This window comes from Podarcis cretensis (assembly GCF_951804945.1).
Source record: "Podarcis cretensis genome assembly, chromosome: 8".
NCBI classification, from domain to species: domain Eukaryota; kingdom Metazoa; phylum Chordata; class Lepidosauria; order Squamata; family Lacertidae; genus Podarcis; species Podarcis cretensis.
This window is the reverse complement of record NC_137177.1, coordinates 25,962,413-25,984,022: the sequence shown is the minus strand read 5'-3', so window position 1 is coordinate 25,984,022 and position 21,610 is coordinate 25,962,413. Positions and strand designations below refer to the sequence as shown.

The 21,610-nt window shown below is 47.0% G+C and overlaps 1 long non-coding RNA gene across 1 annotated transcript in view; it reads left to right on the top strand.

Annotated features, from left to right (window-relative positions):
* Nucleotides 1-21,610, top strand: part of LOC307221792 — a 40,519-nt gene that overhangs the window by 7,849 nt on the left and 11,060 nt on the right. The window contains exons 2-3 of the long non-coding RNA XR_013841521.1: nt 9,844-9,918; nt 19,370-19,467. This is a non-coding gene — a long non-coding RNA (uncharacterized lncRNA). The remainder of the gene's footprint in view (nt 1-9,843; nt 9,919-19,369; nt 19,468-21,610) is intronic.

The window sequence follows — 21,610 nt, the reverse complement described above, 5'->3', positions numbered from 1 at the left end:
CTTCTGTCATCCCTGACTATTGGCCATGCCATCTGGGGCTTGCGGAAGCTGGAGTCCAGCAGCTTCTGGGGGCCACAGGTTCCACACCCCTGCACTACCTGATCTTTCAGAAAAACAAAACCCAAAGATGGACTTCAGATCTCGAGTGGACAATCTCTCCACTATGGAGCTATGACCCATTTTGAAATGAAATTCCTGCTTGGCTGACCATATTAGAAAGGGAATAAGCACAGCCTCCTAATTTTTTATTTTATTTTTTAAAAAACACACCCTATATTCTAGTCTGGCTGAACCGTTGAGAAGAAGCAGGTCCTTTTTCTTCTGGTGAGCATCAATGCCAAAAATAGAAAGAAAGAGAAAAGGTTTGTCTGAACAGTTTTATTGCCTTCTCCGACTCATCCCCCAAGCATTTCTCCTCCACCTGAGGAACTCTTGCTGGGACAGAGAGTGGGGTGGATGTCAGCATCAGGAAGAAGCGCTGGAATCCAGATGGGATCGAGAGGTGGGAAAATAGCCAGGAAGGGCCTGGAAATGAATGAGTCGGCAGCATGAATCATCTTTTACCCCCAAGCAGAAAAAAGCTTGTAGGCTGGGGTGTTGCTATGGGGTAGTCCAAGGGGCGCAAACACCAACCAGGTCTTTCTTATCAGGCCCCCAGATCTCCTATCCCAAAGGTGGGGAACTTTTATCAGCCACATTCCCTTCTGTTCAACCTTCTGAGAACCACATGTCAGTGCTGGGCAGGGCCAGAGACAAAAGTGGGTGAAGCAATTATTATACATGTTACCTTTGTTCAAATTATGGTGCTGGAGGAGATTCTTGAGAGTCCCAAGGAATGCAAGAAGATCAAACCTATTCTTAAGGAAATCAGCCCCGAGTGCTCACTGGAAGGACAGATCCTGAAGCTGAGGCTCCAATACTTTGGCCACCTCATGAGAAGAGAAGACACCCTGGAAAAGACCCTGATGTTGGGAAAGATTGAGGGCACAAAGGAGAAGGGGACGACAGAGGACGAGATGGTTGGACAGTGTTCTCGAAGCTACCAGTATGAGTTTGACCAAACTGCGGGAGGCAGTGGAAGACAGAAGTGACTGCCGTACTCTGGTCCATGGGGTCACAAAGAGTCAGACACGACTAAACGACTAAACAACAACACCTTTGTACAGTAGGCTAGCTTCTTCATACACTCACAAACTCCCTTCTTTATCTTCCATCCAGGTAAGCAAGACATCTTCAGGAGAAGAAAAGGCTAAGGAGGAAACCCTACACAAATCCGGAGTGTGATCCCTAAGGCGGTTGGATGGCGCTTTGTACGCCTCCTTGTGGCAGCTCCTGCAGCCAAGCTGGTGCCAAATGTATTGCTCTGCTTTCCTTTGGACCACATCAGCGAGGCCGAGAGGGGAGGGGAGGGGTCTTGTAGCACCCTGCTTGTGGTTAACGCTTAGCTGGAATGAAATATTCAACGCAGCAATAGAGAAATTAAAATAATAATTTATTTGTCAGACAAATAAATGAGAGGCACAGTGGTATATGGTTACCAAGCTCTGGCCTGCCCTCCTGCCATTCTGGCCAGCACTTATATTTCCTTAACCCAGCCCCCTTGCTCCTCCTGTGGCTGCCTCTGTCCAATCAGCCTGGTTGAAATTCCTATTGGCTGTTTGCTAGAACCAATCACAAAAGATACACCCATTTCCTTTTGCCCTTTTATGGGAAACAAAAAGCTATATATTCTTCTATCTATAAATGACAAATAAGTAGTAATATATCTTACATGTGTCTCAACAAGGAACCTTAATTACCAGCTCACCTCTTGCCCTCCTTGCCCTATTGCCCTCCAAAACAAATGGTTAATCTTAAATTTTTATCTTAAACAGATGTCAAGGATCTTGAGTTCACATCATCATTGAAAGATCTCCTTCTTTTGGAGGTCTTTAAACAAAGGCCTGACAACCATATGTGTGCTCTAATGATGTTTCCTGCTTGGCAGGGGGGCTGGGCTGATGGCCCCTGTGATCTCTTTCAACTATATGAAATAAGAATCTAGCATAAGGATTTAACATTTCTTAGCTTCTAAATCCTTTGCATAATTACATTTAAGCCAATATATTTAATACATAACATAATTAACCTTTTAAAAGGAAAAGAAATCTTAAAAGGATCTCAGTTTAAGAAAGAAACAACTTTAGAAAAAGACTTCCCAAAATACTCTCTTCCTTTCTGCCAGCCAGATGCTCTTGGCCTTTTAACCTTAGGAAAATATGGCTCAAGTTTAATGGGAGGCACATGGTTTTATTTTACTATTTAGGTAAAGGTAAAGGTACCCCTGCCCGTACGGGCCAGTCTTGACAGACTCTGGGGTTGTGCGCCCATCTCACTTAAGAGGCCAGGGGCCAGCGCTGTCCGGAGACACTTCCGGGTCACGTGGCCAGCGTGACATCGCTGCTCTGGCCAGAGCCAGAGCCAGAGCCGCACACGGAAACGCCGTTTACTTTCCCGCTGGTAAGCGGTCCCTATTTATCTACTTGCACCTGGAGGTGCTTTCGAACTGCTAGGTTGGCAGGCGCTGGGACCGAGCAGCGGGAGCGCACCCCACCGCAGGGATTCGAACCGCCGACCTTTCGATCGGCAAGCCCTAGGCGCTGAGGCTTTAACCCACAGCGCCACCTGCGTCCCATTTAACCACTCTTACAGCTTAATTGTACTTTGCAACATGCAAGGTCAGTGTCCTCGCTCTCAGCCTGTAATTCCCTTTTTACGACTTTGAGAATTGTTTTCTGCTATAAATCAGGGGGCCCCCTTGTCCAGGAGAATAAACATTGCCAAGGTTCTTAGGCAGCTGGTCTTCTGCCTGGCATGAAACATTTGAAAATCTTTAAGCTCATCTTAATATACAGGCCTTAATCAAAAATATAAGCTTCGATAAAAATGCAGGCTTATGATTAGATGCCTCAGTCTTGCCATCTGGGCAGCCCAGGACCTCCACACACACTGCCCAGGCTTGCACCCCCAGAGAGGTTACTATGCAGTTTGACTTCGTCTCTGAAGGCGCACTCTCTAGAGATAGATGGGCGCCAACAACAAGACAGGCAAGAGGCATTATCAGAGTCCAAGGACACATTCCAGCCAAGCATAACACTCAGGGTGTGAGGCTGCGCCAGTTGAGGGATGGGGTCTAGGGCAGGGGTAGGCAAACTAAGGCCCCGGGGCCGGATGCAGCCCAATCGCCTTCTAAATCCGGCCCACGGACAGTCTGGGAATCAGTGTGTTTTTACCTGAGTAGAATGTGTCCTTTTATTTAAAATGCATCCCTGGGTTATTTGTGGGGCCTGCCTGGTGTTCTTACATGAGTATGTGTGCTTTTACTTAAAATGCATCTCTGAGTTATTTGTGGGGCATAGGAATTTGTTCATTCCCCCCCAAAAAATATAGTCCAGCCCACCACATGGTCTGAGGGACAGTGGACCGGCCCATGGCTGAAAAAGGTTGCCCGAACCCTAGTCTAGGGAAAGTTCCAAGGGTCAAATAGAAAGGTCTGGAGGGCCACATTTGGCTCCCAAGGCCTGAGGTTATGTGCCCCTGCTGAAACTAGCATATGCACATTTTATGCCAATGTGTGCCACTTTATGCAAATTTGTGCCAGGAACCTGTGCCCCCAGTTTTTTTAATAGCTGACAGCCTCCCTGCTTATAGGGCTGCTTGGAGTGGGTCAGCACATCTGAGCCCAAGTGAAAGCCAATGGGTCCACATAGGAGAGGGTGGTAAGCAAGCAGTGCCATGACTCCGCGCAGCCAAAACATGAATGAAGAACAACAACCACCTCTAATGCTCAAGGTAAGTTTGGAATATAGAGGTTTCAAATCCCAAATCAAAAGGCCACCTGCACCTGAGAAAGTCACGCTCACAAATTCTTGGCTGCACATTGGCTGTGTCGCACCATGCATTTACAGCTCGCACTGGGTGTTGGGAATCGTAGTTCTGTGAGAATTATAGTTCCCAATGTTTTTTGTGGGGGTGCATTAAACATGCTTTGAATGCATGGTGCATAGACAACCATTTTGAGCATTTATAAGGGTGGGGGAAGCAGTTTGGTGAAAATCCAGCAGGGCAATTGTGGGAGACAAAGAGGCACAGCTAACAAAGTACTGGAGGAAACAGTATAATTTGTTTACAAAAGGCCCTCCAGTTTTCTGTTGTGATGCCTAATGACTTTTAAGCCAAATGCAAGGAGGACAAGGCTATCAATGGCTCTTAGTCATCATCTTCCCATTCCATTCAGAATAAGAGGCAGCATGGGGCAGGCAAGGGCCGGCTCAGGCGCAGAGCACCTGTTTTGCATGCCAAAGGACACAGGTTCAATCCCTGCCATCACTTGCTAGGTCTGAAAAAGACTCCTTTTCTGACACCCCAGGACAGCTGCTGGCAGCCAGTGTAGACAGCACTTAGCCAGCTGGTCAATGGTTAGAGTCAGTGTTAAGACATATTTCAATTTCCTTTCTTTTTTATTTTTATTTTATAAATGTCACACTTTACATTTCAATAATATAGGTCAAATAAATAAAAAAGTGACATTTTAGAAAGAAGGTTGGAGAGAGAAATATAAAGACAGAATGTTACATTAATCTGAACACATTGTGCTAGCTGTGAACCCTGTGTTGCATGGGGTTGGACTAAATCACCCTTGGGCCCCGTCCAATCTTCCAATTCTACGATTCTAAGGAGATGAATAATCTCTCACTCTACCAGTACTGGATTGCCAGTAGTACATCTGAATAGGATCTAGGGGTCTTTGTAGACCACAGGCTTAACATGAGCCAACGGTGTGATGCAGCAGCAAAAAAAGCTAATGCTATTCTAGGCTGCATCGATGGAAGCATAGTGTCCAGATCAAAGCAAGTAATAGCACCACTCTATTCTGCCTTAGACAGACCACACCTAGAATATTGTGACCAATTCCGGGAACCACAATTTAAGAAGGATGTTGACAAGCTGGAACATGTGCAGAGGAGGGAAACCAAGATGATCAAGGGTCTGGAAAACAAGCCTTCTGAAGAACAGTTGAGTGAGGTGGGTATGTTTAGCCTGGGAAAGAGCAGGCTGTGATGAGATATGATAGCCATCTTCAAATATCTCAAGGGCTGTCACATGGAAGGTGGAGCAAGCTTGTTTCCTCCTGCTCTGGAGGGCAGCCTCCTTTCTCTGGAGGGTGGCAACATGAGAACGGGCCTTTTCTGCAGTGGCTCCGTTTATGGAGTGCTCTCCCCAGGGAGGTTTGGCTGGCACCTTCATTATACACCTTTAGGCACCAGGCAAAATTATTCCTCTTTAACCAGGCCTTTGTCTGAATGACATCTGATGCCCTTTTAAAATGTGTTGTGGAAGTTGGGGGTTATTGGGTTGTCTTTGCTTTTGTTTTTACTATGTATTTAATGTCTCAATTTTATGTTGTGAACTGCCCTGAGATCTATGGTTATAGAAGGTATACAAATTTAATTAACTTAACAACAACAACACCACCCCCCAAACCAAGGAGATTCCCACCAAACACCAGGAAGAATAATCTTGCAGTAAGAGAGGTTGTGGACTCTCCTTTTCTTGGGTTTTTTAAAGGAGAAGTTGGACGGCCATTTGCCACGGATGCTCTTAGTTGGGTTTCCTGCATTGCAGGGGATGGGACTAGATGACCCTTGGGGTCCCATCCAACGCTACAATTCTATGCTTCTATGTTCCTATAAATACTAGTTCCTGGGAAACACAATCAGCTGCTGCACTCATGTCCTGTTTGTGGTTGGCTGCTGTGGTCAGCAGGATGCCAGACTAAGATGGGCCTCTGGTCTGATGCAGCAGGGCTTTTCTTGTGACCATAACAACTCTTCTGCATCAGAGGCAGAAAGCACTTCTTCCTTTTCATCTCCTGAATGAGCCTCTTTGTCTCAGGCGAGAGTGAAATCCATCACCAAATCTAGGGTTAGCCACAGAATGTGGGTGCCGTCATTCAAGATGACACGGAGATACAAGTTTGACATTAAATTTGCATTTCATGGTTTGAACATCAAGTTGCAAGACACACAGTTTAAAATTCCTTCACCACCCCCACTCTCCGACGGCAGAATTTGAGAGCCAGTGTGGTGTAGTGGCTAGAGTGTCAGGCGAGGACCCAGCAAGCCAGGGTTCAAACCCACACTGGGCCATGAAGCTCACTGGCTGACCTTGGGCCATTCGCTGCCTCTCAGCCTAGCCTCCCTCACAGGGTTGTCGTGGGGATTAAATGAGGATGGGGAGAACCACGTGCTCTACCTTGAGCTCCTTTGAGGAAAAGGTGGGACATAAATGAAATAAAAATAATGTTATCAATGTCATATTATGGTGATGTTTCAGCTTGGCAAAAGACGAACGTTGCATCCGTATGTAACATTTCAGAGGTTGTTCTTTGCCTATGGGGTGGTGAGATTTCTCAGCCAGGAGTAGATCTTGCACTGGCAGTCATGAGCAAGCTACAAATCAGGCAACCTGCCCTAGGGTTGCCATGTTTCAAAAAGCATCATTCCTGACACCAGGAACCCACCTAAATTGTTGAGCTTTTTGGGGGGGAAACTTCCGCCAACAATAATTATTTTAAGATTTTGGAGCATTGCCCTACATCCAGATTTTCCCTGACATTTTGCCAATTCAGCAAAATTCCCCCCTGACGCCATTTTTACGCCCAAAAACCTGGACATTTTCCTGGCGTATGGCAAGCCTAACATGCCCATCACACTCCTCTGCGTGTCAAACTTCAGCTTGGAGATCAGCTCAAAGACCTTACAGCTGAATTGCCAAAGCTGTTAAGATACCATCACACATCAATGAATTCCCGTATGCAAATCCCCAACAATTTTGCATTGGTTTTGCATGCTGCTATTTATAATGTTTTGCCTGTGTGACTTGCTTTTTTGGGGTGCTTTTTTTTTGGGGGGGGTAAACAGTCCTGGAAAGCTTTGGCAATGGCCAAGATATAAAACTTTAGAATAAATAAATAACTGGGTCTTGCGTGCCCCCAAGAGGAACTGCAAGCCCGTCTTTTCAGCAGGGATGTGGAACCTGCAACACTGCAGAAGGTGCTGGACTCTGACTCCCATACCACACCCAAGGAATACAGAGAGATAAATCACAAACTCTGTATGTAGTTTACAAAAACCCATTAACAATAATATACAGCATTTCAACACCTTCTGTTACATTAAATCTCAATTACAGATAGGTAGCCGTGTTGGTCTGCCATAGTCAAAACAAAAAAATTCCTTCCAGTAGCACCTTAAAGACCAACTAAGTTAGTTCTTGGTATGAGCTTTCGTGTGCATGCACACTTCTTCAGATACACTGAAACAGAAGTTTCCAGACCCTTCTATATAGTGAGAAGGTGGGGAGGGGTATTACTCAGAAGGGTGGTGGGAATGGGTGATTGGCAGATAGCTGTGATGAGCCTGTTGACGACTCTTAACGACTGCAATAGGTCTTACAGGAAAAAGCAAGGGGTGAGTAAGACCTATTGCAGTCGTTAAGAGTCGTCAACAGGCTCATCACAGCTATCTGCCAATCACCCTTTCCCACCACCCTTCTGAGTAATACCCCTCCCCACCTTCTCACTATATAGAAGGGTCTGGAAACTTCTGTTTCAGTGTATCTGAAGAAGTGTGCATGCACACGAAAGCTCATACCAAGAACTAACTTAGTTGGTCTTTAAGGTGCTACTGGAAGGAATTTTTTTGTTTTGATTAAATCTCAAATAATATATATAATGCCAAAATAATAATGGCATGCGCAACTTTGAGATACTGAATTGCACATGCCATTATTATTTTGGCACTGTATATATTATAAACTACATACAGAGTTTGTGGATTCTAACTCCCAGCAGACCCAGCAGGCAAACCAGCAATCAGGGATGCAGAGAGATATAGTCTAGCACATTGCAAAGGCTAAAGGTTCCTGGACCCCAGTTTTACAGGGCAGGTTTCCTTTAGAAGAGAGAGCACTGGAGACGTCTGGGATCTCTCACACACTAAGCTGTTCTGAACCCCTGGCCTAACTGGCAGCAAGGCAGCATGCCAAGTCAAAAGTTCAAAGTGCAAGGATCAACCCACACAAGCAAAGTCCAAAACCCCAAGTCCAAAGGTCAGGAAATGGCCAGGGTCAATCCAAGTAGCCAAGGCTGAAGTCCAGCAGTCAGGATACAGTCCAGAATCAAACCCAAAGTACAGTCCCATGGAGGTCCAGGAGCATCCAAAACAAGGTCCACCAACATGGGCAGTTGAGCAAACACAGCACCTCAGCTCTGCTTCCCTTTGGTACTTTGCATGCTGATTGCAGCATCTGGGCTTGAGGAGGCAGGTGACCCTCACCTGTTCCAAGCCTACAGCAGCTGAGGAATCACACCTCTTCCCAGAGCTAGCAAGCCCCACCTAGCCAGCTAGTGTGCTGGGTTGTGGGCCCTTGCCTGCCTCAGCCTCCTAGAGCGCCCCTTGTGTGTTTGTGGAGACAGGGGCTCCTCTGTTTCTGGTGATGGGTCCTAGTTCTCTGGTTCCTGTGCACTGACCCCCATCCCCTTGTCATGCTCCATCACCCTGTGAGTACTTCCTTCCCCATCCCCTGCTTGCCCCGGTGTTTTCCTGGTCCCAGCTACACCTCTCGTCAGGATCCTCTTCCTCTTCCCTGTCATCCTGCCAGTTCATGACATATGCTAAGGGTGTATATGAGCCGCCCACCAAGCCTATCTCGCTGACCTTTGGGGCTCTTCTTCAACCACATATCCTCACTGGCCCTGTTATATTCCCTTCTTCAGTGCTTTTTGCCTGGCTGGTATGCGCCTTTTAATTGTCATAGGTCGCGTCCTCCCTGTGCATTGAACCACATGGCTTCCCTCAAAGAACCCTGGGAACTGCAGTTTGTCAAGGGCGCTGGGAATGGTAGCTCAATGAAGAGATAAACTACAGTACCCAATATTCTTAAGGGGAAGCCATAACAGTAAAAGTGGCATAAATGTGCTTTAGTTGGAAGGTGTTGATGTAACCAGAATGCTTCTTGGAGAGGTGATTTTTGATGGAGAGGCATTTGTGTCTACTGTGTGTGCAGGAACCTCTGGGTTTTGCATGGACCAAATGTAAATTTAACAAATGATGGTGATAATTATGATGATGTAGCCATGGCCCCACCCACCACTGGCATACAGACCCCAACCTTACATATTTGTTTTGACCCAGGAGGTTCTTTGAGGTTCAGGGTTAAGCAATTCCGCAACTCCTGCTTATCTCAGCTGGCTGGGAGATTGAAGCCGGTGAGATTCATCACGTTTCCTAATGTAAACAAAACCCGTTTCCTAAAGCTATTCAGGCTTGCAGTTTCCGAAAACCAAAGCTATCTTTTATTTTCCAGGAAGGATTCCTGTTACTGCGTCTTAAGTATAAATCAGGATCTGAGCTGATGATTTTTCCAAAGAACAAATTCAGGTCTTTTTGTGAGAGTGTGTATGTGCAGGCTAGTTTAAAAATGGCACAAGTAAGTGCACAGAGGAAATGCTATGTGTTCATCAGCTTTGGGCTTGAACATGCCAGCTTTGTGAAAACTATGTCAATCATACAGGCATCAAATTGCTTGGAGTCCTTGTGGTCATGGTTGCTTTTCCAGCATCAAACAAATTGCCCATCCATGCTTTGGAAGAATCGAAGGTGGGGGGAGGGTGTCTCCCTTTTACAGAGGCCTGTCCGTTGTGGAGGCATGTGCGTGTCTGTTACAGGTCTCTACTGAGATAAGGATAGAGCTGGCTGTTTCATAGGTGTTTTTGAAATCATGTCCATTTCCTATTGACAGTGAACATCTGGCAACCTTTAAGAAGAAGGGGGGAAAGGCCTGGAGAGCAGAAGTTATCTAAGACTCTGCAGTTCGGTGAGAAGGAGGGAATGCTGGGGGTGGAGGTAGGCGGAGTGGTGGATGAGATTGTAGCAGTGGAGAAAAGTGGTGAGTGCCTTATAAAAGATCTGGGCCTCTTCTAGACATCTTTCACTTTCAGTGCTATGTATGCATGCAGTTTTCTTAGGCTGTTCAACCACCCCAACCCTTAACCCAATCTGGCCTTAACCTGATTGGGATGGTGCACACCAGCCACACCAGAAGGCTCAAGCTGTGGTGCAGACCAAATCAGTGATCCTGGAGAAGATGTTCCAAATCGAGGGGAACCAATACCGTGTTCTCCAGGGGTTCTTGGACCTCCAGCTCCCATCCTCCCCTCACCATTGGCCATGCCTGATTCCAAAAGCTGGCAGTGAGTGTAAGTAAAAGATGTGAATGATTTGTTTGGGAGTCGACTCTTCTGTTTTGAAGGCCTCCTTCAGGTCTGTTTTAGGTTTGGGAAATTTTACAAAGTTCATACACACAACACACACACAAACGCCATATCCTCTTGTTTTGTGTTGATCTTTCTGCAACAACACAGAAGTCTGAAGTATAGAGTAAGCTACAGCATGTAATGGCAGCATGCTGGTAACTGCTGCAGCTAGGGTGGGCACCCTGGTGCCATCCAGATGTGGTTGGACTGCAGCTCCCATTGGTCCAAGCCAGCATGGTCAATAGTCATGGATGATGGGAGTTGGAGTCCAGCAACATCTGGAGATCCATAGATTCTTCACCCTGGATGCAGTAGGGACCAGCATGTTGCTATTATATACAGCAGTTCATTATGTAGACTGGGTGGTTCTCCTCCACAGCATTTTGGAGGAGGAGGAAGAGGAGAGCTTGACTGATCGCTTGATATCCCATGTTTTCTCTCTTTAGCAGGGCTTTCAAGGGCAGGAGCCACAGCTCAGTGGCAGAGAACATGAAGGTCCCAAGTTCAGTTCTTGGCATAGAAAATTAAAACAGCCAGGGAGCAGAGACTAGGAACAACCTCAGCCTGGAAAGCTGCTACCAGTCAGAACAGATATGGGGTGGGGGACCTGTGGGCCTCCAGATGTGGCTGGACTCCAACTCCCATCATACTTGAGCTTTGGCCAGACTGGCTGGGGCTGATGGGAGTTGGAGTCCAACAACATCTAGAGGGCCACAGGTTCACAGGTGATTCGCAGGCAGGCTCCTCCGTGGGGAAAAGGTATAGGTTGGTGGAATGGCCCCTGGTTTCATCCCTGGCATCTCTGGATAGGACTAGGGGTGTCCCAGGTCTAAAAACCCTGCAAAGCCACTGCCATTCAGTGCGGAAAATGCTGAGCTGGAGGGGAGCAAGGATGAGCCGCCCGAGCCGCAGCTTACGTTCCTCTGCACCCAAATGCCACTGCACACTCGTGTTGACACGAGGGTGGCCGGTGCCACCCCAACCCCCAGCACAAACTCAACAAGTGAAGCCCTAACCTCACTCCCTGCCCCGCACATGCAACCCTAGGGGAAAATGCTACCTGTGGAGAGTTCAGCTTGAGCAGCTGTTAAAAGGCACAGGAGCCCTGCCAAGGGAACAACAGCAATATTATTAGCAACCCTGTTTTACATACCGCCCCCCCCCCCCATTCTTGGAAATGATTTTAAATCACTTAAGGGCAGGGCTCGGCACATTTCTCTCCCCCCCCCGCCCCCAACTACCCGGTTTCCAGGAGCGATTAAACAGATCTCAATGCACGAGGAAAACTGGAAGCGGCCTCTACGTTTCTCTTCCTCTCTTATAAAGGTCGGGTTGGAAGAGAAAGGAAAGACGGGCGGAGGGAGGGTAGGGAGGGAGAGAGAGATGAGAGGAATGAAATTCTTTCAATTATTTCCCGGTCAAAAGCCCCCTTTGGCCCGATCGAGAGCGAGCAATAAACAAGGGGAAAGGGCTGGGGGGGGGTGGAGGACCAAAGAGAAGACTTCTGAGTATTCCCCCTACAACCACGCGCGGGGGAGGGGGGGAACTTGCAGAGAAATTAAGGCAGGAATTTGTGCAGGATTTTTGGCGTTTCGAGAGCAATGGATGGTGCTTTTTTCATTTTTGGAATGAGGCTATTAAGCGCGAGAGCAAGCGGCTGGGCCTTTTCTATGTGGGGCCTTGTTTGCAGACGTGTGAATGAGCGAGCGAGCGAGAGAGAGAGAGGGAGAGAGAGAGAGAGAGAGAGGCGCATTGAATGGACTTGGAAGCGGAGAGGCAGAGATCAGCCGGCAGGGAGGGGCGGGGGAAGGAGCCGAGGCTGGGAGCTCAGACAGCCTGGCGCCAGCAAACACCTGCGAGCAGCTAACAGGAACACAATGGCAAACGCAGGTGGGGGAGTGCTGTCAAGCCAGGCCTCTCCCCACTGTTAATCACGGCTGATTGCATCAGTTTCCAAAGCCTGCCAAGACCCACCAGCCAGCAGCCGGCCAGAGTTGTTCTCTGTGTCAGGATTTTTTTTCTTTTCTAATTTAAAGCAACTTTGCATTAATTCCCCCCCCCTTTCAGCACAAAAAGGGAGGGGGAGGGAAACAGGTGGGGGGAGGCTTCAGAGTAAGAGTCTCACTGGCTGAACGAATAAAAGCCAAGCCGGATCAGCTTGAGGGTTATCGATCTGAGCGCCCCCCCCACTCCAACCAGTAGGTTCCTGCCCTTTCTCGTGCCCTTGCAGTGCAGTGGATCAGAGCAGGGTTAGGTTTGCCGAAGAGCAGGGCTGGGGTTGGTGCCCAGCAGCCTTGGGCTGCCAGCACTGTAGCAGGGCCCACTGCTGATACCAGCCCTGCCCACCCCTTTTAATTTCTCTCTCTCTCTCTCTCTCTCTCTCTCACACACACACACACACACACACACACACGCCTCTTCACCATAGCCTTCTGAACAACACTGGTTGGCTGGGTGGAGCGGACATGTCAGATTTCCCACAGTGCTCTAGGACAGCATTGTTCCAGGGCATTATGGGCAATTAAAATGGCTGCCTGGCGCAGCCACCCAGTGTGGCTTGTTTGCAATGCTGTGACTGCTTCTCCCAGGTGAATCCAGAGAGGCTTACAAATATTTGCTTTGCCCAGGTGCCCTTGAACCTGAAGCCACTCCCGCCTCTGAATATGAAAGCAGAGACTGCTGCTACCAATTGTGCAATAATAAAATCGGACTTTTGACTATCTTTCTTCCTTAGATGTTGTGTGGTGGTTTCCAAGCTGTGTTTTTGGGAGGGGAGCAGGGGTCCGTTACTGAGTGTTTATCGGGCGTTCTTTCGTGTTCTGAGGTTCAGACATGGGTGTGCAAATCTCCCTAAAAGTTCTTGCCTGCCAATGTTGATCTTTCCTTGGGAATCTGAAGGGGTTAAGGGAGTGCTGCCCAACATTCCTGGCCTTCTCTTGTGCATCCCTATCACTCTTGCCCTGCAAAAGAGTTTTAGGGCTGCCTTCTCATATAGTTCTCAAGAGTCGTTGGGAGTGTTCCACAGCACTCCCTGTGACTACTCTTGCCCCACAATTCAGATTTGCATGGGAATGTTGCTTGCAACTGATGGGATGGCAACCAGGGCTAGCGTCCATGCCTTGCAGAGTCGCAGATAATGCTTCCCCTTTGAGAATGGTTGCACTGCCATTCTGATCCTGCTCTGCAATCTGAAGTGGTGTGGGAGCATTGGAATCTTCCACTGCATTTGAAATTCAGTCAGTAGAGCACAAGACTCTTTAATCTCAGGGTTGGGGGTTCGAACCCCACGTTGGGCAAAAAATTCCTCCATTGCAGAGAGTTGTACCCTTATGCTCCCTTCCAACTCTACAATTCTAGGATTTTAGGAAGCTGTACAAAAATATCAGGCAAAGTACAGGGTGCAGTCTTGGTTGACATGGGAGCCAGGGTGAGAGCAACTGGGCACAGCAGTGCCATCCATGGTGCATTCTAGCACATGCCCCAGAATCCTTTGCAGTATGGCAACACATCAAGCTGAGCTGTGCCTTTAAGCCCATTCAATGTTGTGAGTGAAAAAAGTGCATACTGAGTCTCATAGAACCAAACATAAAAGCTCACAGCCCTAAATTAAGCACAGGATGCTGACCAGGAATGCAATGCGGACTCCTGCCATTGCTGATGTGGCAAATCTTAGAAGGCACCCATAGGATGTGGCTGCAGGGCTGACCACATCTTCAAACCAATGTCCCTCTAGCCACTTAGCAGAATCATTCCTGAACATTAAATGTATGGTTCTTGATTTGTTTCTCGCGGTCGTATCCTGCCTTTCCCCCAAGGGAAGTTTACATGGGGATTGTGGTCACCACAACCCTGTGTGGTAGGTTAGGCACAGAGAAAGTACTTGACCTAAGGCCACCCAGTGAGTTTCAAGGTTGACCAGAAATTAGAATCCAGCCTTCTCAACCCAAATCTTACCATTGCACTGCATATTGATGTATATCCACATGTTGACTGTACGTCTTATGATTTCAAAATGCCATGCATGGTTGATGAACCGTGGCAACCTCTGCTGCCCCTACACTTGTTTCAGCCCTCGAAATATAAGGTTATACCATGGTTAAAGGTAAAGGTAAAGGGACCCCTGACCATTAGGTCCAGTCGTGGCTGACTCTGGGGTTGCAGCGCTCATCTCGCTTTATTGGCCGAGGGAGCCAGTGTACAGCTTCCGGGTCATGTGGCCAGCATGACTAAGCCGCTTCTGGCAAACCAGAGCAGCACACAGAAACACCGTTTACCTTCCCACCGGAGCGGTACCTATTTATCTACTTGCATTTTGACGTGCTTTCGAACTGTTAGGTTGGCAGGAGCAGGGACCGAGCAACGGGAGCTCACCCTGTCGCAGGGATTCGAACCACCAACCTTCTGATTGGCAAGTCCTAGGCTCTGTGGTTTAACACACAGCACCACCTGCATCCCTATACCATGGTTAGGGATCGGCAAATCTGTCAGCTTTTGTTGACCCAGTTTCTCAATTTTCCAATCTTAATCTCAATTTTGCACCTTACTACAGATTCCTCCCCCCTTCAAAACAGCTGTTAGTATTTTAGTACAAATTTCTTCTAATGAACAGATTTTTATATGCAGTTTTGACCAATGTACTTACTATTTCCCCTCATATTATGAACCTTTGTATGATATTTTCACTAACGTGCATTTAAAACACACTTTGCCCTAATGCACTCATTTTTTGTACACATAGCCAGGTTGGAGAACCGTGTTGCCAAATTCAGAGACGTGTGAACTTGGAAGTGTTTGGGTTCACGTTCTGATTCAAGTTTCTCATGGAAAAGCAAACAAAATTGAATTTCTGCCCATCGACTAAAATTGGTTCTCATGAAGAGGAGCCAGTGAGTGCCCTTATGGATGTCTCCACTGTAACAGTAGAGGACAGGGAACTACTAAAGCCTCATGCGTCATTCCCAGAGGATCATTGTCTCCCTGCATAATGTTACGGGTTAGTGAACCATTCTTGGCCGGGGCCTGGATCCAGTTTCCCAGCTCAGTAATGCAGGAAATAACGATCTGCATTCAGAGGTTTGTTGGGGTTTTTTGTTTTGGGTGGTTTTTTTGGTGAGCTGGATGCCTTCAATGGATGATAAACAGCGCTGCCATTTGGAACCCTGCCCCATTGTGCAAGCGTGTTAGAGAAGAGTCACAAGTTGTGGCATCCCATTTACTACAGCTGGGGTGGGGTGGGGGGTGGGAAGATTATTGTGCTTGGTTTGCATGCGTCTTGTAGCCTCATTCCATCCTTTAGAACGCCAACAGGATATGCTGGTCACAATATGTGAGTCACCCAAAACCAAATCCTCTCTTGCCATCCTCAAGAGACAGCTTAAAAGACAGAAACCCAAAATGAAAACGAGTTCCCTGTGACTCAATATATCTTTGCAGTGGCCCCAATCCAGGGAGATAGCAACAGCAATATTGACACACTGGGGATGCTTTCAACCAACTTTCCTCAGAGCAGATATACTGACATTAATGATGGGCCAAAGTTAGTCATCATGGCCATTGATTTCAGTAGACCTACTCTGAGTAAAAGTTAGTTGAATACAACCCAGGAAAGATGGCAAACAGAGTGTAGTTGAGCTTTCGGAGCAATCCAGATTGATAGGTTGTCGTTGTTGTTGTTGTTTGCAGGCATCTTCTGCAACATGTTGTTGATGCAATAATAATGCTTTTGCAGTGGATTAATATTGGACTACCCACACATCGTCCCACTTTATTAGTTGTTTTGCATTGCTTTCTCAGTGCTACTGCATTAGTGCTGTCCACAAGGGCACTTGGGCACTGTAATGCAGCAAAAGCAGGACAACACACACACACACACACACACACACACACACTGGAAGATTTGTGGCCTGAAAAGGTATAGAATCTCACTAGGATGCTATGGGACAAGTCCCAATGGAAACAGAGCAGCATGTCCATCCCAAAACTTTTGCAGATGAAACGGTATTGAAAGTGGGATTGCGTATAACTGCCCCGATCATGAATGTACAAGGGTTGTTCTTGTTTGATCATGCTCATGTACAGTTTTGGGAGTCCCACTGAGGGCTGAAAAGCAACATCTAAATATTAAATAATGCTCAACTCAGCAGAGAGAAGGATGGGGACAACTAGAATTAGTTGCCTCTATCTGGATCTGGCTCTACCTACTGTTGGGCTACTTCCCATATGCCCCACAAGTCTCAATGGGCACCAGCCATGGCTTGCTACAGACGCTCCAAGTGTCCCTGTTTTCCAAGGAGAGTCCCGGATTTACAAAAGGCGTCCCAGTTTCTGATTTGATCCCAAAATGTCTGGTTTTTACTTAGGGTGCCCCTATTTCCATTGGAGAAATGTTGCATGGTATGGAGTTATGCGACCCACAAGCCATGGAGATAAGTAACTATACAATCTTTAGAAGACATCTGAAGGCAGCCCTGTATAGGGAAGTTTTCTAAATGTTTTATTATGTTTTTATATATATACTGAAAGTTGCCCAGAGTGGCTGGGGCAACCCAGTCAAATGGGTAGGGTAACAACAACAACAACAACCCTATTTTCATCGGAGAAATGTTGGAGGGTATGTTGTTAAGGGCCCACCATTTCCACCTCACACAGTAGATGTTCTGAAGAGATTGTGTGGGGTACATGCCTGCTCCACCCCAAATGTCCCACACGGATCAGGAAAGTCTGTGTCTTCGTTTTCCACCATGCATAAGTGTGCTAAATTCAATTACAGTGGTACCTCTGGTTATGAACTTAATTCGTTCTGGAGGTCCCTTCTTAACCTTAACACTTTGGCTAATGGGGCCTCCTGCTGCTGCCACACGATTTCTGTTCTCATCCTGAGGTAAAGTTATTAACCTGAGGTACTACTTCTGGGTTAGCGGAGTCTGTAACCTGAAGTGTTTGTAACCCAAGGTACCACTGTAGCAAGGAGCAGCGATGAGGCCCATTTTTAGGAACGTCGCCTGTTCATCTTCAGCAGGATCCTTTTATCCCTGATGGCGACTCAATTTCAGAAAGCCCAGGGACCCAACATTCATCCTGGGACACCCCTGCTTCTTCTTCGTCTCCCGGAAGTCATGCCGGCCTGCATCCGACTGTCTCACAGCTTTTACCAAACATGCTTGGAAGCTGCCTGCCTCAAGCCAGGTGCTCTTGAGGGAGTGTTTCCACGCTGTTTGCTATCAATCACGAGCCTTTCGTAGCCAGTGATTATGTACAAGGAGCAGGAGCAGCTCCTGCCTGCCTGGGAGAAATCAGGGTGGGGTGGGGGCTCTTGCTTTCCTTGAGTTTTCCCAGCCAGTATGGCAGGCACCCCCCATCGAGCCCTCTTCCCCCCTCATCCCCACTTAATATTTCCCACATGTTATGCTGAGCCAGACTCTTCTTCCACTGGGTATATAGGGGTTTAGAAAGAGACACCTGTACACATACATCACTGCCAGGAGCTAAGAGAGGGTGATGATCTACGAGAATCCCCGTGGGCGCTTCCTGTTGTATTTACACAGGGAGCTGCTTTGAAGCTGGAGAAGGCCTGAAGGGAGAGGGGGAAAGGAGTCGGATGGGCGCATATAAGTAATAAAATTATTATTCATAACACGGCTCGGGAACTCTGGCATCCTTTCCATCAAACCACCCTAACCTCTGCGCAGGTTCGGCGGAAGGTGATAGCAAACCGTCGCTCTCTCCAAGAGAGCTGAGGAGGGTTGGTCCAGGAGGGCAAATGGTGCCCTGCCCCACCAAGCTCAGCTTGTCCTTAGCCAGCCCCTGCCTGCCTGCTTGCCTCCTCCTTGTGACCAGTCCAAGGGGGGCAGAGGTTCCCTGCTTCCTCCTTAGTCTCGGGGTTGGCCTTGTAGAACTGAAAGGGGATGAGGATGAATCATAGAACACCTTCTGAACATGGGTTTTTTAATGACGATGTGGCCATGTCATCTTTAGACTCAGAAGGTGCCTTCCCCAGCTGAAGTTGGTTCTCTAGGGCAAGTGAGGCACTGCCTCAAGAATCTCAGCCAGCCTTCAGCCAATCCCCATCTTCCTTCCTTCTATGTCCGTCCAGACCAAGGGGGTGGCAATGCCTGCCATCTTCTTCCTCTCAATTCTCCCCTTGTAAGACTCAACAGAGAGGAGAATGGAGAGAAAAAAGCTAAAATTTGTTAATCAGTTAAACCAAACTGTAGTCTGTGGGCTTCACTGAAGTGGTCCGCAGCAGCGGGTCTGTGGATTTATGGTTGAAGACACAATACATGACGCCCATCATGTTAAACAGTGCTTTTTCCCCCTAAAAAAATGTTTAGGGGTACTCTCATTTTCCTACTCATATTGAAATACTGCCCCTCAATGAGGCCAAACTTAGATTCACAAAATATTTAGGGGTATGCATACACCTGCGTCCCCCCAGAAAAAAATGCCCCGATGTTAAATATCCAAAACTGGTTTTCAGTTGTATTTTTTATTGCTTCTTCTATTTCTTATACTGTGTTCTGTTGTGTTGTCATTTAAATTCCATGTGGTTTAACTCCAAATACAATAGAATATAATATATAAGAAAGAATAAAAAATGCAATTAAAGATCATATGGCATTTAGCACACAGCACACCGCAATGGCTACAGCAAGCAGAAAAGCCATTAAGTGGTCCACCAAGATCCTCAGCGATCTTCAAGTGGTCTGTGGCGGGGTGGGGTGGGTAATTTGGGAACCTTGGGATTAAACTGTTGCAGCTCTAGTATAACTATAGATTCAGAAGATCTGTGATTTTAAGAAAAGCAATCTGTCACCTGCCTAGATTGTGTGCATGTGCATGCGTGCATAATATACATATATAGATAGATATGCTATTACTGCATAGGCAGAAGGAACAGCACTTTCATATATATGCTAACATGAATTCCATTTGCTGCTGATTAGACCGGCAATCCTTTCTATGGAGAAATTGCTCTGATGTTCCTATCCCTCTTTTTTTTTTTTTTTTTTTAAGCATTGCAAATGACTGCCCGGTCTCAAGATGCTCCAGGCTGACTTGTGACATCGATCAAGAGTTGTTTCACAACAAGAGCAAGACAGCTGTGCAGCTGGGTGCGTGTGTGCGTAGGTGGCTCATTTCCCTCCTGCTCCCTTCTGGGAATAAGGCTTACGTTAATTACATAGGCTCCCTTATCTTTTTCTTTCTGTCCTCCGAGGTAGGTCAAGAGTTCCATGTGAAACTAGGAGACACCCAAATACCCTGGCTGACCCATCACCAACTACATGGCCTTTTCAACAACCTGGTAAGCAAAGGCGGCAGCTACCAGGCCGCTGGCTAACTTTGGAAAACCCCTTCTGACACCAGAGGGATGCAGCAAAGGGATGGTATCTACAACACACAAAAATACTGCTCTACGCCACTACAGGCCCCTTCACCACAATCAAAGACCAATGGGAACGTGACACAGGACACGAAAAAACTCAACCCGATGGTTAGAACTTTGGCCTAAGTCACACTTTAAATATATCTCAGCCAAAAGAAGGGAACTCGCTTTGAAACTTATTTATAGATGGTACCTAACACAATGAAAGCTAGTATTGATACATCCAGGAATTTCACCTAGGTGCTGGAGAGGTTGTTCCTCCATGGGCACATTCCTCCCTGTGTGGTGGGAATGCCCCCAGATCTGATCCTTTCGGATATTAGTCTTACAATAAATTTGCAAAATAACAAAACAGGTAATAGAAGCAATTCCAGAACTGGTCCTACTCAATATCTTCCAAGACAATTATGTGCACTTACATGACAAAGAAGTCACAAACCACTTACTCTCAGCTGCTAGGAGTGTCATAACTAGACACAGGAGGGATCTGTTGGGAGTGAACATGGACCACTAATACCAAACTGTCAGAGACCGTGCTGAGGAGGGCTGCACTGAGGAAGAATGGTGGGAGCCACCCCCTCGCCCTGATCCTGATCCTGAATCTTCCCAGGAGCAGGAGGACAGTATAGATTTGGAACAGTGGTTTGCAGAGGGGCATAGTTCAGAAGGCAGAAGCTGGGAAATACTGGATGGGGAACAGCTGGCAGAAGAAACACTAGAAGAGAGAGAGAGTAAACAGACTCAAAGTCTCTGGACAGCATTCATTCCCCTTCTCCAAAGACAAGGAGAGCTCAGAAAGTGTTAGAACAGAAAGTGCAGAGGGAACAAGCTCAGATTACAAGACATAGGAGTGATGTAGATTAATAGGGACAGGGGGTGTGTGCCTTAATTGGGAGCACCACCATTTCTAGGTAGACGTGTTCTTTTATCTTTCACTGTGATTATTAAAGAATCTAACTGGTAAGACGTTCTGTTCGTTTAATCTTTTTATTTACTGATCTTTTTATTTACATGGGGACAAACACAGGAGGACACTTTTACCCCGATGTGGCACCCTTTTATTACATATGCAAGCCAGCAAGACAATAACCAACCCCACCCCTAGACAGCATACAAATCAATATGGTTAACTTGACCCACCCAACAACACACACCCCCTCACACACAGACAAAACATGGTGCAACCAACTCGCAACCAACCATGCCCTGGGCCCTCTAGTCTCTTGCACCACCAGCAAGAATAAGGTAACTGTTTATATGACACTTGACACAAAAGCTTTGCTCATATACTATGTAGAAGAATGATTTTTTACTGTCTTGCCTTTCCTTTCCTTTCCTTTCCTTTCCTTCCCTCTCCCTTCCAGTTTTTCTTTTCCCTCAGCCCGTGTAACAGTAATGTCTCACTCTGAATATGACTGATTTGTTTGAATGATTCTGTGACTTGAAAACAGAGTCTCTGAATGTTCTATTGTTACCCAAGAAAACCTTTTAATAAAACTTTTTAAAAAGAGAGTTCCATGCAACAGACAGGCAGGAGAGATTAAGAGGCAGCAGTTTGCACACAAGGCTGCCTGGAGTGTTTGCTGTTGGACTGAATTTTGAACTCAGGCCTTCTAAAGTACAAGGGCAGATCGTCACACGAGTGCTTCATTTCAAACAAGGGTGGCTCTAACTTGCAGCTCTCTGGATGTTTGTTGGACTCCAAGCCCCAATATCCCCAACCAGCATGGCCAACGGTCAGGGATGATGGGAGTTGTTGGTCAACAACAGGTTAGCAGCCCCTGATTTAAATACTCGGGATACTAGGAGGTGCTCCTGTTGTCTGATATGCAGACAAAATGCCTTTTAACCTCTCCTGGGGTAGCACAGAG